Source organism: Ptychodera flava, chromosome 3 (assembly GCF_041260155.1).
Source record: "Ptychodera flava strain L36383 chromosome 3, AS_Pfla_20210202, whole genome shotgun sequence".
Lineage (NCBI taxonomy): Eukaryota > Metazoa > Hemichordata > Enteropneusta > Ptychoderidae > Ptychodera > Ptychodera flava.
Genome location: NC_091930.1, coordinates 25,079,110 through 25,095,456, shown reverse-complemented (window position 1 = coordinate 25,095,456; position 16,347 = coordinate 25,079,110).

Below are 16,347 nucleotides of genomic sequence, written 5' to 3'. Positions count from 1 at the left end.
AACCTTAAAGTGACTATTACTAAAAAATAATTTGTCTTTGCTCTTATTTCTCATGGGACATTTTGTAGAAATGCTGTGTAAGGGTGTTTTATGATACTGTTAAAATAATATATCAAAGCACTCATACACAGCATAGTCTTTTATTTCGAAAGGGCCAGCAGCTGTCATGTTTGATGATTTTCTCGCATTTTTTGTTTTGCGTGTCAAGTACGATTTTAAATTCTAATCCTGAAGCAGGTTTAAGCACAAGTTACTAAGCTTCTCAACTTAGTGTGTATATGTTTAAAAAGTGCTGCTATATATTTAATTTAAATTGCTGTTCGACAGGAATTCAGTCTAGACCAGAATTCTTTTGCCAAAAATAAAGTTGAGCTTTCACATGTACGGCCAAGTGGTCAGGCTGAATATGTTGTACTCGAAATGCATTTTGAAGTAGCAGTAGAAACTATAGTTTTTACACAAACACAAATATTCTAAACCATTAACAGTTACAGAGGTACCTAGAATTAATTGAAAAACTTAACAGTTACAGAGGTACCTAAAATTAAATGCTTCAGTGTCAACAACTCATTGACAAGAAGATCTATGCTAAGATTTCTTTGATAATCTGCGCAAAGTAGAAATGTCTTTCAAGTAGGTATATAGAGCAAACACCAGCTCGCAACACAAAAGATCATCAAAGCAATACATGTAGTACCAGAACAAAATATTTTGTGTCAAACGTTACATGTACACTGAATCATTTTTCATTAGCTATTCGATTTTACAAAATTGATATAACCATGTACAATTTCCTATTGCGAATCTTAAAATCCATCGAAAAAAAAGCGTTATATTTTTTATGTCTATGTGCAACATGTAAGAAGATATTAAAATTTGCAGTGTTTAAGTGGATTAGAATAACGTCACCTATACTGTGTAGCTGGAAACGATAAGTTTGAAATGCATAGTCTACTTCACTGTTTCAAAGTTGCATGGTTTAGATAATGAAGCGACAACATTGTCACAAAATTCTGCATATGGATCCTACTCTTACACCATTATTTGTAATCCTTCGTCCAGGATCATGTTCAGTGTCCCCAGATTCATTTGACGACTTTATGAAATGATTGAATTACTGCAGAATACTTGGACTATCCAAAACAGACAGAGCTTGTTTTCTCTATTTTGTTTCATTATCTGCTCGTTTCACGCCAAGTAATTCATGCATTATTAATATTTTTGGGAATTCGACTACTTTACCTATCAATATGAGTGCAAGGTGCAAGGTGAGAGAGAGAGAGAGAGAGAGAGAGAGAGAGAGAGAGAGAGAGAGAGAGAGAGAGAGAGAGAGAGAGAGAGAGAGAGAGAGAGAGAGAGAGAGAGAGAGGGGAGAGGGGGAGGGAGAGAGAGAGAGAGAGAGAGAGAGAGAGAGAGAGAGAGAGAGAGAGAGAGAGAGAGAGACAGACAGACAGACAGACAGACAGACAGACAGACAGACAAATTTTCAAGGACTAATTTCCAAATCCCCTACTAAGCCCTGAGATGGGGGAGTTGACGTTGACTGTGGCACAAGAGCAAAATCAATCGTTCCTATGTCAAATTCGCTTGAAAAACAAGTTTCAATCGGCTTTTGATTGTAAAGTGACACGTTTGAATTTTGCCTAGAGTGCAATATCACTTTTTATCAATCGTACCCTTTAGGGGTAACAAAGGTTACTTCAGATTGCATTTGCCAGAATGAACTTACCAAGTTTCGCCAATACAAACAGGAAATATATGATTCCTATGTTGAATCTGCGTCTCATTTCCACGAACAACAGCGAACACCTTGGCATCAGAGGTATTTTACCGCGTTTCCGTGCCTGCGTACACTACTCTTAGTCTTACATGGTAATAAAAGAGAGGTCAAAAGGTTACCTTACTGGTCACATGACACTTTTCGCGCAAGGGTGAATAACACTGGCGTTTGACGCTGGTGCCAGCCCGGACGATGCATCAGCAAGTGATTGAAAGAGATAGTATAACAGTTTAACCCATTAATCGTGAACTGTTTAATCGGACTTTATGTGTTAACATATGTAAAAATCATAAAAACGTGGTTTGCTTCAATTTACGAAAAGAAACCACATGGCAATAATACAGAGGTCAAAGGGTAACCTCACCGGTCACATGAATAACTCTGGCGTTTGAGGCTGGTGTTAGCCTGGACGACGCATTCATGGTGAAGTTAAGTTTTAAACGACATCAGCTTTGCTTTATAGGAAAACCCGAGAAGATGTACATTGAAAGATGTCATCCCATGTCTTCTTTCCTGACGAGATAACGTACACTCTTTGAACTTTAAAAGGACAACATTGAAAGAAAGAACGCTAATTTACAACAATTTGCTCAGTAAATTGAACAAACAGTAATGGTGCAACAGAGTTAATGGAACAGTCATATAACTAGTGTATCACTTTGATGACGAGTATGGTTGGACTTTTCAAAGCGGTTACCATGTGTAATTATTTTAGAAATAGGCAGTATCATGAATGTGCTGACGACTGCATCATTCAGATATAAACAATTTAATAATTTTTAAGTTGCGACTCAAATATTGTTGCAGCATAGCATGTGTACAGACGTGTGAATTTTCTTGACCGCCATCCATGACCAATGGTTCAAACTTTTGTTCAAATGACCTATTTTTGATACAGGAGAAATCGTATCTCATTTGTCAAACTGTGATGACAGGAGAAATCGTATCCTATTTTTCTAAGACGTGGTGAAAAACGGAGACTTTGGAGAGATACCAATAATCCACCAATATGAAGTTATATTAGAAATAAGGAAGGTATAGATGATTTTTCAACATAGTCGGTGATACTGTGCATGGACAATTTGCAACATATTATCTCAGGGATGAAATTAGATTAAAGAATAATTACATATGGTAACCGCTTTGAAAATTCGAATTATATCAGGGTAGAAATTATGTGAGAATTCACACGGATCATCACTTGAGTCAACATTATTATTATCATTCATATCGTTAGGATATAGCTTAATGCCGTTGTCAACTGTTATTCGATACTTAAAAATCACCTTTTTAACACTGTTCAAAGTAATGAAATATATTCTGGGTTCTCCTGTTACAAGAAACATGTAATTTGCACTTAAAATTTCCAATATCATTATGGCTTACCACCAGGCGGGTGGGGATGTTGACGCTTTTGAGTAAATAAAGTGTTCCACTGGCTTATTTTTGTTATAATCGGGAATTTGATTTTCTTTTGATCACTATACATTGGTATTAATTGTTTAGCAACTTTTTGAAAGAATGAAACAATATCTACCGTGTTTTTTTCAAAGCTCTGTTTCCAACACAGCAATTTATGACTGCTCGTCATAACCAACTGACTTCAAGTTCGAGAAATGTGACACTAAGTGAACCTGGTAAAAAGATATAAGCAAAACGTTCAGTAACCTTGGTGACCAGTACTTTTTTGAAGGATACGCTGCCCTGTAGCTACGTAACATAAAATTCTTTTGCTGCTTTTTGCGACCAACTAAACACTAAAATTGCAAGTCAAGGTTCGAAGTAAAAAACATCTGCAATTTCAAAAAAAGCAATTGGCAATTTGTAATGTTAAATTTTGACAGCCACGTTTTTCAGTTAGATGTTAATTTGCTATTGAAAGATCAAAATTTTGCTGAAAATAGTGTTACTATAACGTTTAGATATTTGTTGTTCAGTTTGAAAAGGAGTGGTGAACGTATGGATGATAACAAGCCTGTGACGGTGCGTTGGTAGTTGTAAAAACAACATACATCTAGCACAATATGGTATGCGTGTGGAAAATAATCGTAGAAGAATATCGGGAGTGCGCAGTCAGTTTGTGTTTACTACAGTTACTTTTGACATATAACGCAGCAGAGTGTGTGTGTGTGTGTGACTGGCATGCTTGTCAACAAAATGTAACAGTCGTATACATGATGACTGCACTTCCCTTCCACAGCGCTAACCGACTATGGTGTTTTTCTTATCATGTATGACGCATCATTATGACTTTTGCAGTAAAATTTGCCTTAAATACTGCTACCGACGTTGAGATTCAGATTTTATTTCGTTTAAAGCATGTGATCTTTGAACCGTCATGCTCGACCTGTTGCTTGCACATAGGTGAATAGTGTCATGACTTGACAAATATCATGTATGCACCCAAGCTTATTAAAGATAAACTATTAAAAGCATTATCAGTGCCAAACTGCGGATACGGATCTATAAGCACATCTACGGGAACATTTGATTAAACAACATTTTCTGTTGATAAATACGATCGCATTTCAGACGTTCAAGTTACATCTGTCCTGCATGTACACAGATCTAAACACCATGTTGGCTATGGATGTTTTTATCTCTCATAAATACTATTATTATACATCTACCATCGAGAACAATACCGTCGAGAACAATAGAATTTTGCTTTCGCTAAAAAAAACCGTGCGGAACGCCCCTTCTGTAACACCGACGTACTGTTTCAAGGCGCCCCATCCCCTTTGGCTGTATTTGCGCGTTCACTGTTGATTGGTTTAAAGGGACTCGTTTGACGAGTACCAGAACATGTCTCGCGCGCGCTCTGTACGTACGTGTGTAGTGCACACACACCATTCAGAACTTGCAGAAGCGCGTGCAGGATAGCGTTCCATACTTGCGCTACAAATCGGAAGAAAAATTGTTGATATTGAACGGAAACGGTCATTACTCTGACAAGTTGATGCCCAAGTCACAAATATAAGATGTATAATAATAAAGTTAGTACGAAAATTCCGCAAAGAATACATAGAAATGGGTGCCAAAGAGGCAGTATATATCCGAGTTAACCAGCCATCCCATAATACAGACAGTGGAAGGTATAAATTACCAAAAGTCTATGACTCGAATTTTATATCACGTGTCAGAAAGGTCACGACATTTGGATCGGGTTATTCTGCTGACGAAGGTTGTAGTGCTGCAACCGAAAATTTCAGTGATTCATCATTGATCTTCTCTTGTTTCTTAATATTGGTTATTTAAATTATATAATTTAAAAATTATGTGTGTCTGGGGTTAGTATGGGTTTTGTTGATATTAAAGGAAATTCAAAATGAGGTCAAACTCATAATCCTACATCATAAATAATGCAAAGTCTGACAACACAACCAAAACTAATTGTATCGTTGTCACTTTACGTCTAAAGATTTATTGTTTGATGAATTCAACATCATGTTAAATGTTCAATTTATGACTCTGGCATAGTTTGTAATGTTTTCTTGCGCACTGTTCTTGGTGTTGAATTTAAGATCATACTAAGTTTGGACACTCGTATTGACATCTTATGTAAGACATTGTCAGATACCATTGGCGTCTTGAAAAAAGCTGCGTGCTTTGACTCCACCAAATGTTTTTCTTATGGTTTATAACGCCACTTTTCTGTCTGTATTTCATAATTGTTGTACTGTATTGGGCAGATCAATCTTCTCAGAATTTACACGCTTCAAAAAAATACTGGAATGGTTTTTCGTGATGCTAATTTATCTATGTCTCCCTTAGTTCTCTTTTCCGTCTAAATTGACTACCCATGGACTTTTTCGTATTGATTCTTTTGTTTCCGTTGTGACATTTAAAAACCTCAATGGCATTGCACCATTTCCGCTATATTGCAGAGGTGAACATTTTCAACACACACAGCTCAAGTAACAATAAGTCATCTGCACATTCTTTTAAGACATCTGCTGGACAAATACCTTTATTTAAAGTGCTACAGTATGCTTTAACGATATTCCGCCTTACATAAGAAAATGTAGAAAATGTTTCATTATTCAAAATTCATCTGCTTAGTTTTTCGTTTACTAAATTTAAGTACGATGGTTTCTTCCTTTGATTAATTTTTCCATCCGTCCCTTTTTAGATATGTCATACGTATTTTTCTCATGAATGATGATTTTTCACTGATGTTGAATACGTCTTACGACTGCCCTGTAAATTACGTCACCTTTTAAATAAGACTACCCTGTTTAACTAAGGTTTAAATGAAATTAAATCGATAACATATATTGCTTGTAAAATTGACTTATGATATTGAAAAAAGCATTTCAATGCACACATTATATAGACAGTCAGTGAAAGCATAGTAGTATATGTTTCTGTTTTAATTGGTGTTTTTTTATTTGGCCAAATATCTCGTGTCTTTTTTCAATAAAATAGTCGGTACAGTAAGTCTGATAAATCATAAATTACATGACAATGGTTCCCTTGATCAAATTTTACTGCCCATTTATACAAAAACTTCAAAGTCAGCGACTGGAATAACGCACGATTTTTTTAATGCGTTTATTAATATCATGTGAATAGAAATATGACTGTATCAACCTATTGTTACAAGTTTGCTGTAATATAAAAACACTGAAATGCATACGGCTATCTTTGGTATGAATTTCGACCTTGAAAATCACTTTTGTCAGGAAACAAGGAATCCAATTTTGATGGTCTGCCGAACTCCGACTTCCGCTTTGACTGAGTAAAAGATATTATCAATGCGAGATGACATAAATAATTTTACCCTATTTCAGAAGCCGCTTTGTGACAAGCACGGCGTTTTATTACTGTTATAAAGCGTAAACATACCTCAAATTTCGAAACAACGTCGTCATAAACACGATGCAGCAAAATAGGCCCACGACCATTCGTAATCAGCTTTAAAACTATTTTTCACATAAATTTATTCTGTTGAGTGAGTGCGATTACCTCTAAATTTCACTTTGCGGTGAAAGAATAGAAACACGGTCTTAATCGGTTCTTATCATCTCCTCACAGTGCAACATTTTCGCTTGTGGTTGAATGCAGAAGTGGACATTCTACATTCAAATGACAATAATAAGCACTTTTGCCCAATTTTTAAATAAGTGAAACGCATTTATCAAATTCGTGTCCAATAAAACTGCTTTATTAGCACTGACTCAATTTTTTGACCGATGGGTGTTGTTCCTCATGATGCACAAATGCAACGAACGTAGAAAAATTAAAAAAAGACGAAATGTCTCAAATAAATGTGACAGCAGATCAAAATGGAGACCACTCAGATTACATGCACTTGGCAAAATGCTTGATATGCGCTTAGCATATTTACGTATTGTATATGGAACAAAATACTAATTGCATATGCAGTGTATATCTTTGTATATGGAACATTCCAATACGTTGATATGCGTAGTGTATTTATATGCAGATCATGAGTATACGTAATGCAGATCGTTGCATTTTGCCTAGTGAGAATAGTAATTGTATACACTATATTGCATATCCTATTAGAATACTAATTTCATATGCAGCGTATATCTTTGTATATGGATCATTCCAATACGTTCATGTGCGTAGCGTATTTCTATGCAGATCATGAGTATACGTAATGCAAATCTTTGCACACTAAGTGTACACTGTAGTTTTGCATTTTATTAGCATACGTACTGTATACTGAACGTATTTGACACATGTACAGAATCAGTATATGTGTATATATTGTTGTATATCAAGCAATTTGCCCAGTGATATATGTCAGTCACAAATTCCTTAACCCCTTGACTACCTATGGCGCCGGATATATCCGGCGCCATATTGAATTACCATATACCTTGAGTGCCGGAAATATCCGGCACAGTTAAATAGGCGTATTTGCTTCGTTTTTGTCGCTAAAAATCCCGTAATTTCGGCGTCGGCAGCAGGGCGACTAAGATTGATGTATTCCGACCTGGCCTGAATGTGATTGCGCCCCCGTACATCCGACTATGGCCAAAATCCGGAAGCAAATGTCGTGACCCATGACCTCGACCCTGACAGGTCAGGCTGATCACAGAAGCCTTGCGCTGATTGTTTACAGTTTCAGAAGTACGGACGATCGCGAAGATGTTTATGGTTTGTTTTTTTAATAAAATGAAATGTTTATTTATTGAAAACAAATGATTTATATGTAAAAGTGTTCTATTAACAGCAATATTCGTGAATGAAACTAGAGGAAATACAATTTTTTACTATAAGCCAGTGAAATTTTATAGCAGCCATATTATCAATATGAATGGTCACATGACTGGTCATGTGTTTGGTCATGTGATATGTTGTTCCCTAAAATGTATTTTTAAATATTGTGATTTATTTTTTGATAAATCATAATCATTTTAGAAGCATGTTTCTGCAAGGAAGACATAAAGCAGGTGTTTACAAATATAAAATGTGTTGATTTTCAAATACAGAATCATGTCAGATGCTGATGTTTATGGTTCATTTACTCTGCCTTTTGTGAGAAAAATCTTAAATAGGTACATCTATAAATAAAGTAAAGGGTAGTTATTATTACATATATGTAAAGACAATGCCATGAAAATTGCAACTGTATTCAAATTTGCGTCATTTTATGGATTCAAAACACGTCCTGATGCTTCAAATATTAATATTCTTTGCCAACTCTGGTCACATGATGTGTCATGTGATCAGTCACGTGACCTGGAAATACAAAAGTTATGTATGAAAAAGTGGGAAATTTCATGCTGATTCAGAAAATATATGGTTTATTGGTACTTACTTAATTTTTACTCTAAGCAGTGTTCATGCAATGACCACACCCAAGATTTTATCAATATTTACATAAGGGGCCTGGTATATAGGAATACATTGGCCTTGGTAGTCAAGGGGTTAAAGTGTGCAATCTTAATTTTTGCCGTAAAAAAAGCTTGAAATAACATTCTTGAATTTGCTGTCGGTTGGCGTATATGTTGTCAGAAAGTGCAATTTGACATAATACTTGGCATTACTTCAGAAAGAACACGTTCTTTTGCAAGTGTTTGACCTATTTCAACGAGTTTGTACATTTTTTTTCTTTTCTGTTTGGATTAAAGTCTTTAGTCAGTGATATGTTTGTTTTGCCGCTTAACTTCTAGGTAAATATTTTATTACGATAGAGTGAGGTGTTACATTACTGAAGGTATAAACGATAATCCTGTATTTTTTCAAGATTGTGCTAAAACTTAGCGACAACTTTGCTTTTAAAAGCGTGTCACAACTGCGTAAATTTCGTAGCATACAGTAGTTACAGTCATGAGCTGTAATTCTCACCATACGGCCCGTTATATACGCAGTAACAATGTTAAACAGTAATTGTTGTGGTAAAAGAGGTCCACATATCTCGGACAAGGCACAATGCCTGGACTGTCTTAACATTGATGTCTCACTTTTCAAGGTATATTTTTCACTTATTGTTGTTCCTCAAGTCTTAAAGCGCTTATAAGTGTAAGTAGTGCAGTTGCACGCCGTCTATCATTATTGCTGGCATACGATTCGATATGTAGTTTACCACAGATGGTGTGCACAAGTGTTGACAAGTTCTGCAGCACTTTAACGATAATCATTTCTTTAATTTTTCAGCAAAGAAGTGGTGTTTTAGTAACTGATCTTCAACAAAATAAAACCTCGTTTGTCGATAATATCCAATGCTAAAGTAAGGAAATAACATCATACTTGTAAATTAGTAGGTTAATGTTTGATTACTGTTCTGGATAGGATATCTGTGGGTTTGATTAGTGTTCGTTAAACACACGATAAGAAATCTAAAATAAAATACAAGAGCTTTGTAATTTTGCATTTAACAAAATCTCTACCAGCTAATATATTTAATATTTATGTAATATAAACGAATCACTTGAATAATGCATGGTATTACCCTTAGGTTTGGTATTATAATTGCAAGTTGTGTAATTGATTCCTGTTGATTTCCTTTAACTATATCTGGCACAAAGTCTTACTAATCGAAAAAAACACTTAAAGTAGAGAAAACCAGACAACTGCAAAATGATTATTAGTTACTGATTGTGAAATATTCTATGTACACATTGTAAAGTCTTCAGAAAAAAGAAAAACTGATAATGTCGACACTTCATAATAGCTACTTGCGTAATTATTTTATATTGAAAGATCGAAATCGATCGTTTTGCTTTGAGATTGTATTTTCTTAAATTGTAGTGTGTGTACATATCTCTTGCACTGATACTGATTTGAAACTTCTTTTTTGTATCACAAAATTCTAATCAGTCTATACCGAAACAATGTCGTAATGGTATGGTTACAGGCATATCTCAGTATTCTAAATCCTCCGGTACAAAAATCTAGCCAGTTAAAGTAAAGGTTTGTGTATAACTTCGGTGTTCATTAAAATCTAGGCATACACTTGAGTGGTTAAATGTTAAAAACTAGTTGCTTTTCATCTCTTTTGGCGAGATGAGAAATCAGACTATTTCCTTACAAAATCATCAACACATTTCTGTATCTTCTATTGGCCCGATGGCTTCTTCTCCAATGTGAGGCTATGAGAGAAGAGAAGAAATATGCTCGCTAAACAGACATAAAAAACTAATCCGCGCACTCTAGAATAAGTCATGCAATTAGAGGAGATTAAATGACATTTCAACAAATTAGACGTGGAAACAGAACGTAACAATATAAGATCACAGTCTTTGAGTTCACACCGAAACAAAACGCGGCTAAAACAAGCGCTCAGAAAAGAAAATACATAAAGGTTTGCATGGGACTGGAAAACATATCTTCATCTGTATGATCGACATTAAGCATGCGTTCGAATACCGTCACATTCTCCTATCCATTTTTGAATCTTTGCTAATTCAAAAAAAAATCTAGCGAATTTAAGTTAAACAATCACCTTTTCATCGTTTACAAGTTCGTTCAGCATTGCCTTCAATTCTGAAAAGCTTGGTCTTGCATTTGGGTCAGCTCTCCAGCAACTCAACATGATAGTGTATCTGTAAATGTCAGTTGTCAAAATGTTTTAAGCGACAAAACGTCTACGAAACAATGGCTCGATTCTACAATACAATTGGTGCAATCTATGTCATGAATGTATTCGATATTTGTCAAAAGTTTGTTCGACATGGTAAATTGATCAAATATATATGTTCGGTGGCCCAACACATTTTGGCAACAGAGAGAAGAGACAGAAGTGAAAAAGTTTAATCTTATTACAGTTATTTCTTTGTTGATTTGGAAAGTCATAACAGACGACACAGTGCCCTAGATCAAGGTTAAGTCACTGTCCTAAATGCTGGAAATCAGGTCATTCCGTAAGGTAAATCAAAAACTGAATATGCTTACAGGTCTATGCCGCACTGCAGTGGTTTTGGCATTCGATATCCTTTTTGCAGTAATGATTTCACTTCCATATTGGACAAATCAGGGTACGGTTTGCTTCCTGGAGATGGTACAGACAGATAATTATCAAAAGAACTAAAGAAAATAACAAAAAATAAAATGGAATTGTTTAAAACGGGCAATTGGTTTTGAAAAATGTCATACTCATTGCATGTATTGAATTTTAAATGGGGACACATTTGACAGATTTAACGATTTCCTCAGCTGATAACAAAAAAATCTACCGAAGTTTTGCAGCGGCAGCTCATATAAAATCATCGATAAAACTGCAAAATATTCATACCCGGAGTAATAATTTCCCAAAGTAAGATACCAAATGACCAGACGTCACTTTTTGTTGTAAAGTTAGTTCCATCAATTGTTTCGAGAGCTAACCATCGAATCGGTAATCGACCCTGAAAAATAAGAAAATATTTAGTGTCGAAACAATATTGAAATTAGAGAATGGCTTTAGTATCTTCGTTTTAATGCAAATAACAATTATGCATGGAAAGATTATAAAATGCTAAAGAGAACTGTGTCTTGAATTCCAGTTGATGATAAAACATTGGTGTGAATAGTAATAAATAGTCATAACTCTACCAATATTGTTTTTTTTTTTAACTTGTCAGCTTACACGTTTTTATCTAAACTATAAATCAGTTGAACAAACGGGCCCTTAAATTTTGCAAAAGAGGGTTTAGTAAACTTGCATGGATTACGGTGCGATATGACCATATCACGGAGCGATTGCTACTGGTAAAACTTAAGTTTTGGTCTTTGACATGGAGACCTCTTATGACACTCCAACAACAGATTAATTTTAAAAAGTTAAAGAAAGGTTTATGTTTTGAATAAGACGATTTTTGTCAATGACTTTCATTATTTATTGTGTTGATTGGCAAGCAGTGGCGCCAACTTCGTGACAAGGCAAGGACAAGATTCATATTTTCTGGTGTTTTGTAGGAAAAAGGTAAATCGGACTATAAATCGTCAATTTGTATCTCTAAAAGGAATATCAAACGCAAAGTTAGCGAAAAGTACGCATAAGTAAAAGTAATACAAACGATGTTCCGGATTACCTTCGTCTTGCGCCTATATTGGCGTTCATCAACGACAGTACTAGCTAATCCAAAGCCTGCAATTTTACAAACGCCGCATTCGTTCACCAGAACATTGCGAGTTGCAAGATCTCGGTGTATGCACTGCAAGAATAGATAAGTAATGCATAAAAATACGAAAATGATAGTAATTTCATTCTTTGACTTGCAAAGTTAAACATTTTACTGTAAACATGAACTTGATTCTCATAGGAGAAAAATATTAAGGAAACGCAGTTACCTTAGACGAAATAAACTCCATTCCCATGGCAATTTGGTGAGAATATTTCAAGAGGTCAGCATTTGTATGTGCCAAGTGTTGATCTTTAAAATTGGTGTTGATGGCATCATTTATATCTCCAATTACCTGCAGGTGATTTTGTAAGTTTCCCTGTCCCTAAAATGATGTAGTATGGTTCTAAAATGAAGGTTTGAATATAAGACAAAAGTGTTACTGATTCGTAGGGAAAGTATGATAACAAGTGCTCTTCGGAGTAATCACATTGTTATGTAGGTCATTTCCCCCCTCACTCATGAGCTGAGTTTAATTAGTCTAGAACATTCTCAAGGTCACTGTCCTTCACGACCTACAACCTTGAATTCAATTAGTCATGTTTGGAATGTTCTGGAAATTTAATTAGTCGTGTAAGGGAGATAAATTTAGAGCAGTAAATAGCATATCAATAGAAGTTCGAGATTGTTCCATATTCTCTTTATATAATCACTTGAGTATAAATAGGGGCAGACACAGCTTGCAGTCAGACATTTTGGGATTGTGTCTCTTGCGTGTTACTTCAAGTCTTTGGAAACTACAGCAGTATTAATTTCAAAACTTTTCAAGGCCTTCACAGCAACGCTGAATTTATACTGTAGACTTTGTGCAACTTCAAGCCTGCAAGCCAAAGGATTGTTCATTCATCCGACTTACTGTTACAACTCTGAGACTGTAGCTTTGCCGTCCCAGCTGAGATAAGTTGCCTGTACACTTTTAAAGTTTGTATTCTGTCCCTTGACTTGGCGATTAGATTTGTTTTCGTAATAAATTTCGTTTTATATGGAAATTGCTGAGTTCACCCTTTTGTTCGTTTTCTCTCACGGAACAACATGTTCAAGCCAAGTCTGTCATCTCTGAACATAAAATACGAGATTTATACTCTGGTCGTTCTAGTTCACGACAACCCGCATCTATATATCACATAAATTTTGGTGCGTCTGAACTTTTTGCGTCGATCGCCAATGTAAACAAACAACATGCCGGCCCCAATTTCTCCCCGGATCAAAATCTGTGTGACGCGAAAATTTGTAAAAATCAGCAATATTTTTGAAAGTCTGACAACATCCACTTTGCTAATTTCGAGTCCTGTTTTAGTTTTGTTACCAACCTCCACACGAACTTCCAACGGACAGATTACAAGTACTGCGTCTGACACAACATTACACATTATACGCGCTATTGATATCAGTCGATTGTGGTTCTCTGAAAATAGCGTAAGTTTGTCCTGGATAACATTCTAGGCCTATGCTATCTTCGAAATCCTGTAGAACTCCGTGCGAGGTATACGTGTTAAGGCGCCTGGTATTCGCTCCGTAAACAAACGCAATATGCCGTGTTCCTTGCACACACTACCGACCACTAGCTAGAAATGATTGACAACTCGCAAATGGCGTGATGAGAATATTCCAAAAGTAGTTCAGACGTTTAACGCTGAATTTGTGTGGAACACTCCTTTTATTTTGCCAAAAATAATGAATTCGTGGCTTTTGGATGTGATAAGTATATCATTCCCTAATATTTTTCATCGTTCGGCTAGAAAAATACTCGTGATGTACTGACCGTGTCACCGCGCGTCTTCAACTTTTGGTGACACAGTCATTACGTCACTAGTATTTTCCATCGCGAAAAAAAAGCAAACAGAAGGAAATCTTATCTTATCTAATTATCGCATGAGCGTGCAAAAGAGCGATCATTAAACAGTGTTTTGAAAAAGAAAACAACAACAAACACCAAAATCTTGAAGGAACAGTCATGAACAAACAACACCCACCGACAACAAATAATAATTAAAAATAGCGATGAAATCATACATAAAATAATGACGAAGAAATGAACCATGCAACAGAATAAATAAATAAATAATAATACATCAACAAATAAACACCAATAACATGAAAAAAGCAACATAGACCATAACAATACGAGGCATGTTTATACGTACCTGACTCACGACAACAACCTAGCATTGACACAACATTTTCATTGCTGCCGATAGACTTCATCAAATCAATTTCTCGTAGAAAACTCTTCTTGTCAGCTGCAACAACATTTTAATGGAACAAGAATATGTCATTTAACATAAATTAGATTTTTTTAACCCTTGGTTTGATTTATATACAAGCTTGTTCATTCATTCGATTCTTTGGCATATTTCTTTATTTGTTACTATGAATAACACTCCCAATGCTTGGATATTTTTGACTTGTTAGTATACCAAATTGCTTTAATGATAGTTAAATTAGAATAACAAAAAACACGATTGGAACTATTTTGGGATAATTGGATTAGAGTAATTATTAGGAAAAAGTAACGAAATCGAAATTTTTACAGCCGAAATTTTACAAAATGATAGAAGAGTGTAAAATTTGAAATATTGTTCTCATCTAAAAAAACAACGAAAACACAATGATTATTGCATACCTCTTTCATCGGATTCATTTTCATGAAAACATGTTGATTTTTGTGTAAATGTACCGAAGAAACGAGACAAAATGCTTAAAATTTCTCTAATTGACGACTTTTGAGTCAGGGCATTTTGAAATGCCCCTGACTTTTTCGTTAATTTCAGGCTTCATAAACATTAAATTGAGTCAGGGCACATTTTAAATGACCCTGACTGACTTAACTGTAAATCAATCAAAAACTTCAGTTTGGTCGAGAAAAGTGACAAACTGAGATTAGTACTAGTATTTCAGTAATGAAGAAACACAGACAAGCTCACACATTTTCATTCAAATATAAATATTTTTCCTATGTTTTGAACAATATTGCATTAGATACTATCATGCGCTGATTCTTACCCATAACATTTCAGCAGCATCATAAATTTTGAATAAAATTTTAAGATGATAAGGAAATATAGGGTAATATTAAACAAATTTCTAAAATTCTTGATAAATTGCGCCTATCAATTATCCCAAATTAGTTCCAATCGTGTTAAAATTAAACCAGATATGAACTGAATATGCTCAGGTGTTTTGCAATAGGTTCATTAATAGTAGTACCCTTCACAGAACAATGAGATATATGTTATCACTATATGTAGCAGGTTTTTTCAACTTCGCACAGTACTCTCAGAGTTTAATCACTAATTACAAAACTGTATTTATTATGCAAATGAGCTGTTAATTAACTAGACTGCTTAATGATTTATGGGACAATTAGATATCCATCAGATCAACATTTGTAGGTCGTTTTATTTAATTTAGTGCTGTAATTTTAGAGTAATGTCACTAATTACAAAGTTCATTAAATATGCAATAAACCCTAAATTAAATTGACACTGTTCAATGATTCAAGCACAATTAAATATTTATCAAATCAATATTTGTAGCACGTTTCATAAATTTTTGGTGCCAAAATTTCAGAGTTATATTTCCTAATTAAAAACTTTATTAAATATACAAATGAACCCTTAATTAACGTTACACTACTAAATGCTTACAACACGGTTATATATTTGTCGTATCAGTATGTGCAGCCGTTTTCATGACGTTTGATGCAGTTATTTCGGAGTTATGTGACTAATTATAAGACTTCATGAAGTATGCAAACGAGCTAATTATTAACGTGACACTGCTCAATGCTTCACAGTACAATTGGATATTAATCAAAACACTATTTGTACCCAATTTCACTGACTTGGGTGCCGTAATTTTAAAGTTATATACCTAATTACAAAGTTCATTCAATATGCAAATGCTTTACACTACAGTTAGATATAAGTTGGATCAGTATCTGCAGCAGATTTCAACAAACTTGGTGAAGTAATATGGGAGTTATAT